The following is a 6,918-nucleotide window of genomic DNA, read 5'->3' on the forward strand; positions in this document are numbered from 1 at the left end:
AAAGGGACTGGTGATATGTAATGGAGGGTGTTGATGACAAGGTAGCCACCGTTACTAAAGGGGACTGGTGATATGTAATGGAGGGTGATGATGACAAGGTAAAGCCAGTATGGAGAACACTGTACAAGCCACCGTTACTAAAGGGGACTGGTGATATGTAATGGAGGGTGATGATGACAAGGTAACCACCGTTACTAAAGGGACTGGTGATATGTAATGGGGGTGATGATGACAAGGTAACCACCGTTACTAAAGGGGACTGGTGATATGTAATGGAGGGGTGATGATGACAAGGTAAAGCCAGCATGGAGAGCACTGTACAAGCCACCGTTACTAAAGGGGACTGGTGATATGTAATGGGGGTTGATGACGACAAGGTAACCACCGTTACTAAAGGGGACATGGTGATATGTAATGGAGGGTGTTGATGACAAGGTAAAGCCAGCATGGAAGAGCACTGTACAAGCCACCGTTACTAAAGGGGACTTGGTGATATGTAATGGAGGGTGATGATGACAAGGTAAGCCAGCATGGAGAGCACTGTACAAGCCTCCGTTACTCAAGGGGACTGGTGATATTTAATGGAGGTGATACATGGCATCATTGCAGTTAATGCTTTAGTTTCTGTAATTAACTCAGATGTTGGAGATGACGTCCTTTATGTAATATAAGAGAAACAATGTTTCACTGTTTTATGGAGTGTGAGAGGAAAACGCCTCTCTTTGAAATACTAGAGTCTTTGTTTACAGCTGTAGGGGAGATTTTCAATAACACTGTTTTTAATTTGGGGGTTTCAATATAGTAAGATACAGAAAATTACAATGTCAAATGTTACATTTTACTTTGGGTCACGATAAAAAGTATAAAACAAGATGATAAACAGAGGATCCATCTAAAACAAGATGATAAACAGAGGATCCATCTAAAACAGTATAAAACAAGATGATAAACAGAGGATCCATCTAAAACAGTATAAAACAAGATGATAAACAGAGGATCCATCTAAAACAGTATAAAACAAGATGATAAACAGAGGATCCATCTAAAACAGTATAAACAAGATGATAAACAGAGGATCCATCTAAACAGTATAAAACAAGAATGATAAACAGAGGATCCATCTAAAACAGTATAAAACAAGATGATAAACAGAGGATCCATCTAAAACAGTATAAAACAAGATGATAAAACAGAGGATACATCTAAAACAGTATAAAACAAGATGATAAACAGAGGATCCATCTAAAACAATATAAAACAAGATGATAAACAGAGGATCCATCTAAAACAGTATAAACAAGATGATAAAACAGAGGATCCATCTAAAACAGTATAAAACAAGATGATAAACAGAGGATCCATTTAAAACAGTATTAAACAAGATGATAAACAGAGGATACATCTAAAACAGTATAAAACAAGTGCAGTATGTTCTGAGAATGTTACTTTAACGTCAACTCATAACGTCACACTATAACTTCATGGGAGTTCTTGTGGAAAGACTGCATGTTGTTTGGGTGGATTGAGTGACGTCTTCATCAACATTTGCCAGATATTCCTGTAATATTTTCACCTCTTGTCAGACGCCAACAGCCTAGTCGGCTGCAGACATTCATAAGGAATTCAAGTAGTTTATTTGCCATTTGCAGGTATTAAAAATAATACATACATTGTAATTCCTTGTTGGAGCTCTCTCACATATAGGACAGTACATACCAGAGGAGGCTGCTGAGGGGAGGACGGCTCATAATAATGTCTGGAACAGAGTGAATGAAATGGAACACATGGAAACCACGTGTTTGATACCATTCCACTTATTCCCCTCAGCCATTACAAGCCTGTCCTCCCCAATTAAGGACCCACCAACCTCCGTGGTACAAAACACAAACAGTAAAATATATCATAAAATCACACTGTGTGTGTGTGGTGCAGTGTGCGTGTGTGTTCAGTGTATGTGTGTGTGTCATCGTGTTTGTGTGTGAGTCCAATGTGTGTGTGTGTGTGTGCCATGTTGTTGGTGTGTGTGCCCAGTGGTGGTGTGTAACCAGTGTGTGGTTTGTTGTGTGTCCAGTGTGTGTGTGTGTGTCTCAGTGTGTGTGTGTGTGTGTGTGTGTGTGTGTCCAGTGTGTGTGTGTGAGTCCAGTGTGTATGTGTGTGTCCAGGGTGTGTGTGTGTGTCCAGTGTGTATGTGTGTGTCCAGGGTGTGTCAGGTTATTATTGACACTGAGGAGTTAACATCCAAACCCAAACCCTGGATAAGAGGGGCTCAGTGAATGTGGAGGTGAATGTGATCAGGTGGGTCAGTGTGTCAGAGGAGGCTCTATAGAAGGACAGAGTGCCGGCTGGCCAGTCCAGATACACTCCTACTCTGTGGGGCTGGAGGGGGACGTCTATGGTAGTGAGATTATTATTGTGCCTGGCATAGTAACTGCTGTCATAGCAGATCAGACTCCAGGACTTGTCATTGTATCCAAGACAACAGTCATACCCCCTCCTCTCCTGTTGATCCTTTATAGTCACTCCTATATCAGCCCCTCTCCCTTTCCACTCTTCCTCTCCTCTCCACTACACTCTACCTCCCAGTAACAGCGCCCAGTCAGACCCTCTCTACACAGCACCTGTCCCAGACCTCAAATCCTCTGGGTGATCAGGATACGGCTGCTCCTCTCTCCTACATGTCACCTTTCTGTTCTCCTCAGACAGAGAGAGAGTCTGTTTACTGTGTTTAGGTCCAGTGTGAGATCACAGAAATCTGATGGATGAACCAGACACAATATTAGAAATCATCATCATTCACATTAGAATGTTTACTCACTTTTCACTAATTCATTTAATGTAGATGTTTCTAGGTATCAAAAGGAGAAGTTAAGGTAACTTGAACTTGTTGAATGATCATATGTTATACTGTATGGTAAAATAAAACACACTTATTCCATTAATTACACACACACACAACACACACACACACACACACACACACACACACACACACACACACACACACACACACAGTCAAAGCAACTCTTTGTAAACGTTGGTGTCCCTGATTTCTGCTTCTGTAGAACTACAGCTGATATTTAATATGACCAAGTAAGTAATGATGTGGTCTTTGACTTTGACTTAACTTGAATTAAGACTTATTCTTAGTCATATTCTTCACAGCAGTCAACATCACATTTTCTCAGCCCAGGTTTCATTGTGTACTCTCCACCATGTTCCACACTGTAGCGGTAAGCAAAGAACAGACAGTCATTGAGGGATACACCTGAATCACACACACACACACCACACACACACACACACACACACACACACAGTCAGAATATAACTTTGTCCAAGTGTAAGAATGTTGTCTTAACCAGCCTGATAAGTCAAACATGTCTGATATGAACATTGACATAAACCCTCTACATACTTGAGTTTCTCCAGTCTAGCAGTGTGGATCTCCCAGTCCAGCAGAGAGCAGTCTGACTCCTGAGTCTCCTGGTCATTGTAGCTCAGGTCCAGCTCTCTCAGGTGTGAGGGGTTTGACTCAGAGCTGAGACCAGAGAAGCACAGCCTTCCTCTGTGACTAGACAGCCTGACAGCCTGCAAAGAGTCAAATCATATTAAATCACACTGATATTCTTTGGTGGTGAAAATAGTGGCAGTATATTTTCTCCATATTCATGTCACACCCTGATCTGTTTCACCTGTCTTGTGATTGTCTCCACCCCCTCCAGGTGTCGCGTATTTCCCTGGTGTATATATCCCTGTGTTTCCCTGGTGTGTGTTTCCCTGGCGTATATATCCTGTGTTTCCCTTGTGTATAATATCCCTGTGTTCCCTGGTGTATATATCCCTGTGTTCCCTGGTGTATATATCCCTGTGATTCCCTGGTGGTATATATCCCTGTGTTTCCCTGGGTATATATCCCTGTGTTTCCCTGGTGTATATCCCTGGTGTATATATCCTTGTGTTTCCTTGGTGTATATATCCCTGTGTTTCCCTGGTGTATATATCCCTGTGTTTCCCTGGTGTATTATCCCTGTGTTTCCCTGGTGTATTATCCCTGTGTTTCCTGGTGTATATATCCCTGTGTTTCCCTGTATATATCCCTGGTGTATAATCCCTGTGTTTTCGTGGTGTATTTATCCCTGTGTTTCCCTGGTGTATTTATCCCTGTGTTTCCTGTTTTCTGTACAGTTTGTCTTGTATGTTTATCAGTCAACCAGTGTTTTTCCTACTCCTGCTTCTATTCTTTTTATTATCCTCCCGGTTTTGTCCCTTGCCTGTTTTCTGGACTCTGTACCCGCCTGCCTGACCATTCTGCCTGTCCTGACCTCTAGCCTGCCTGACCATTCTGCCTGTCCTGACCTCTAGCCTGCCTGACCATTCTACCTGTCCTGACCTCTAGTCTGCCTGACCATTCCGCCTGTCCTGACCTCTAGCCTGCCTGACCATTCTTTCTGTCCTGACCTCTAGCCTGCCTGACCATTCTCCTGTCCTGACCTCTAGCCTGCATGACCATTCTGCCTGTCCTGACCTCTAGACTGCCTGACCATTCTGCCTGTCCTGACCTCTAGCCTGCCTGACCATTCTGCCTGTCCTGACCTCTAGCCTGCCTGACCATTCTGCCTGTCCTGACCTCGAGCCTGTCTGACCATTCCGCCTGTCCTGACCTCTAGCCTGCCTGACCATTCTGCCTGTCCTGACCTCTAGCCTGCCTGACCAGTCTGCCTGTCCTGACCTCTAGTTTTCCTGACCAGTCTGCCTGTCCTGACCTCTTAGTCTGCCTGACCATTCTGCCTGTCCTGACCTCTAGCCTGCCTGACCATTCTGCCTGTCGCTACCTCTAGCCTGCCTGGACCTCTAGCCTGCCTGACCATTCTGCCTGGTCCTGACCTCTATCCTGCCTCACATTCTGCCTGTCCTGACCTCTAGCCTGCCTGAGCATCTGCCTGTCCTGACCTCGAGATTGCCTGACCATTTCGCCTGTCCTGACCTCTAGTCTGCCTGAGCATTCTGCCTGTCCTGACCTCGAGATTGCCTGACCATTCTGCCTGTCCTGACCTCTAGTCTGCCTGAGCATTCTGCCTGTCCTGACTCTAGTCTGCCTGACCCTTCTGCCTGTTCCTGACCTCGAGTCGCCTGACCTTTCTGCCTGTCCTGACCTCGAGTCTGCCTAACCATTCTGCCTGTCCTGACCTACTTCTGCCTGCTACCCTGACCTCTGAGCCTTGCCTGACCATTCGCCTGTCCTGATCTCTAGCCGCCTGACCATTCTGCCTGTCCGTCTCTAGCCTGCCTGACCATTCTGCCTGTCCTGACCTCTAGCCTGCCTGACCATTCTGCCTGTCCTGACCTCTAGTCTGCCTGACCATTCTGCCTGTCCTGACCTCGAGTCTGCCTGACCATTCTGCCTGTCCTGACCTCGAGTCTGCCTGACCATTCTGCCTGTCCTGACCTCGAGCTCCTGATTGCCTGCCTGAGTCTGCCTGCATCTGCCTGTCCTGACTTCTAGTCTGCCTGAGCATTCTGCCTGTCCTGACCTCTAGTCTGCCTGACCAGTCTGCCTGGCCTGACCTCTAGTCTGCCTGACCATTCTGCCTGTTCCTGACCTCTAGTCTGCCTGACCATTCTGCCTGTCCTGACCTCGAGTCTGCCTAACCATTCTGCCTGTCCTGACCATTCTGCCTGTCCTGACCTCTAGCCTGCCTGACCATTCTGCCTGTCCTGACCTCTAGTCTGCCTGACCATTCTGCCTGTCCTGACCTCGAGTCTGCCTGACCATTCTGCCTGTCCTGACCTCGAGTCTGCCTAACCATTCTGCCTGTCCTGACCATTCTGCCTGTCCTGACCTCTAGCCTGCCTGACCATTCTGCCTGTCCTGACCTCTAGCCTGCCTGGCCATTCTGCCTGTCCTGACCTCTAGCCTGCCTGACCAGTCTGCCTGTCCTGACCTCTAGCCTGCCTGACCAGTCTGCCTGTCCTGACCTCTAGCCTGCCTGACCATTCTGCCTGTCCTGACCTCGAGGCTGCCTGACCATTCTGCCTGTCCTGACCTCTAGCCTGCCTGACCATCTGCCTGTCCTGACCTCTAGCCTGCCGGCCATTCTGCCTGTCCTGACCTCTAGCCTGCCTGACCAGTCTGCCTGTCCTGACCTCTAGCCTGCCTGACCAGTCTGCCTGTCCTGAACTCTAGCCTGCCTGACCATTCTGCCTGTCCTGACCTCTAGCCTGCCTGACCATTCTGCCTGTCCTGACCTCTAGCCTGCCTGGCCATTCTGCCTGTCCTGACCTCTAGCCTGTCCTGACCTCTAGCCTGCCTGACCAGTCTGCCTGTCCTGACCTCTAGCCTGCCTGACCATTCTGCCTTCCTGACCTCTAGCCTGCCTGTCCTGACCTCTAGCCTGCCTGACCAGTCTGCCTGCCCTGACCTCTAGCCTGCCTGACCAGTCTGCCTGTCCTGACCTCTAGCCTACCTGACCTCTAGCCTGCCTGACCATTCTGCCTGTCCTGACCTCTAGCCTACCTGACCTCTAGGCCTGTCTGACCATTCTGCCTGTCTGACCTCGAGCCTGCCTGACCATTCTTCCTGTCCTGACCTCTAGCCTGCCTGACCATTCTGCCTGTCCTGACCTCTAGCCTGCCTGACCATTCTGCCTGTCCTGACCTCTAGCTGTCCTGACCTCTAGCCTGCCTGACCCGTCTGCCTGTCCTGACCTCTAGCCTGCCTGACCATTCTGCCTCCTGACCAGTCTGCCTGTCCTGACCTCTAGCCTGCCTGACCATTCTGCCTGTCCTGACCTCTAGCCTGCCTGCCACACTGTACCTCCTGGACTCTGATCTGGTTATGACCTTTTGCCTGTCCACGACCATTCTCTTGCCTACCCCTTTTAGTATATTAATAAATATCAAAGACTCTAACCATCTGCC

General features: G+C 47.9%; 3 long non-coding RNA genes across 3 annotated transcripts; 1 reads left to right on the forward strand and 2 right to left on the reverse strand.

Annotated features, from left to right (window-relative positions):
- The first annotated feature begins 797 nt into the window (after positions 1-797).
- Positions 798-1,297, forward strand: LOC139024278 (uncharacterized). Its single transcript, XR_011475570.1, has 2 exons — positions 798-1,050; positions 1,090-1,297. It is a non-coding gene; the product is annotated as an uncharacterized lncRNA (long non-coding RNA).
- Positions 969-3,429, reverse strand: LOC139024280 (uncharacterized). Its single transcript, XR_011475572.1, has 3 exons — positions 3,416-3,429; positions 3,176-3,222; positions 969-2,752 (listed from the first exon to the last, which is right to left on the reverse strand). It is a non-coding gene; the product is annotated as an uncharacterized lncRNA (long non-coding RNA).
- A 1,512-nt stretch (positions 3,430-4,941) lies between these two features.
- LOC139024279 (uncharacterized) lies at positions 4,942-6,072 on the reverse strand. Its single transcript, XR_011475571.1, has 3 exons — positions 5,532-6,072; positions 5,293-5,446; positions 4,942-5,052 (listed from the first exon to the last, which is right to left on the reverse strand). It is a non-coding gene; the product is annotated as an uncharacterized lncRNA (long non-coding RNA).
- Positions 6,073-6,918: the final 846 nt, after the last annotated feature.

The sequence above is a fragment of the Salvelinus sp. IW2-2015 genome, unplaced genomic scaffold (genome assembly GCF_002910315.2).
Source record: "Salvelinus sp. IW2-2015 unplaced genomic scaffold, ASM291031v2 Un_scaffold1294, whole genome shotgun sequence".
NCBI classification, from domain to species: domain Eukaryota; kingdom Metazoa; phylum Chordata; class Actinopteri; order Salmoniformes; family Salmonidae; genus Salvelinus; species Salvelinus sp. IW2-2015.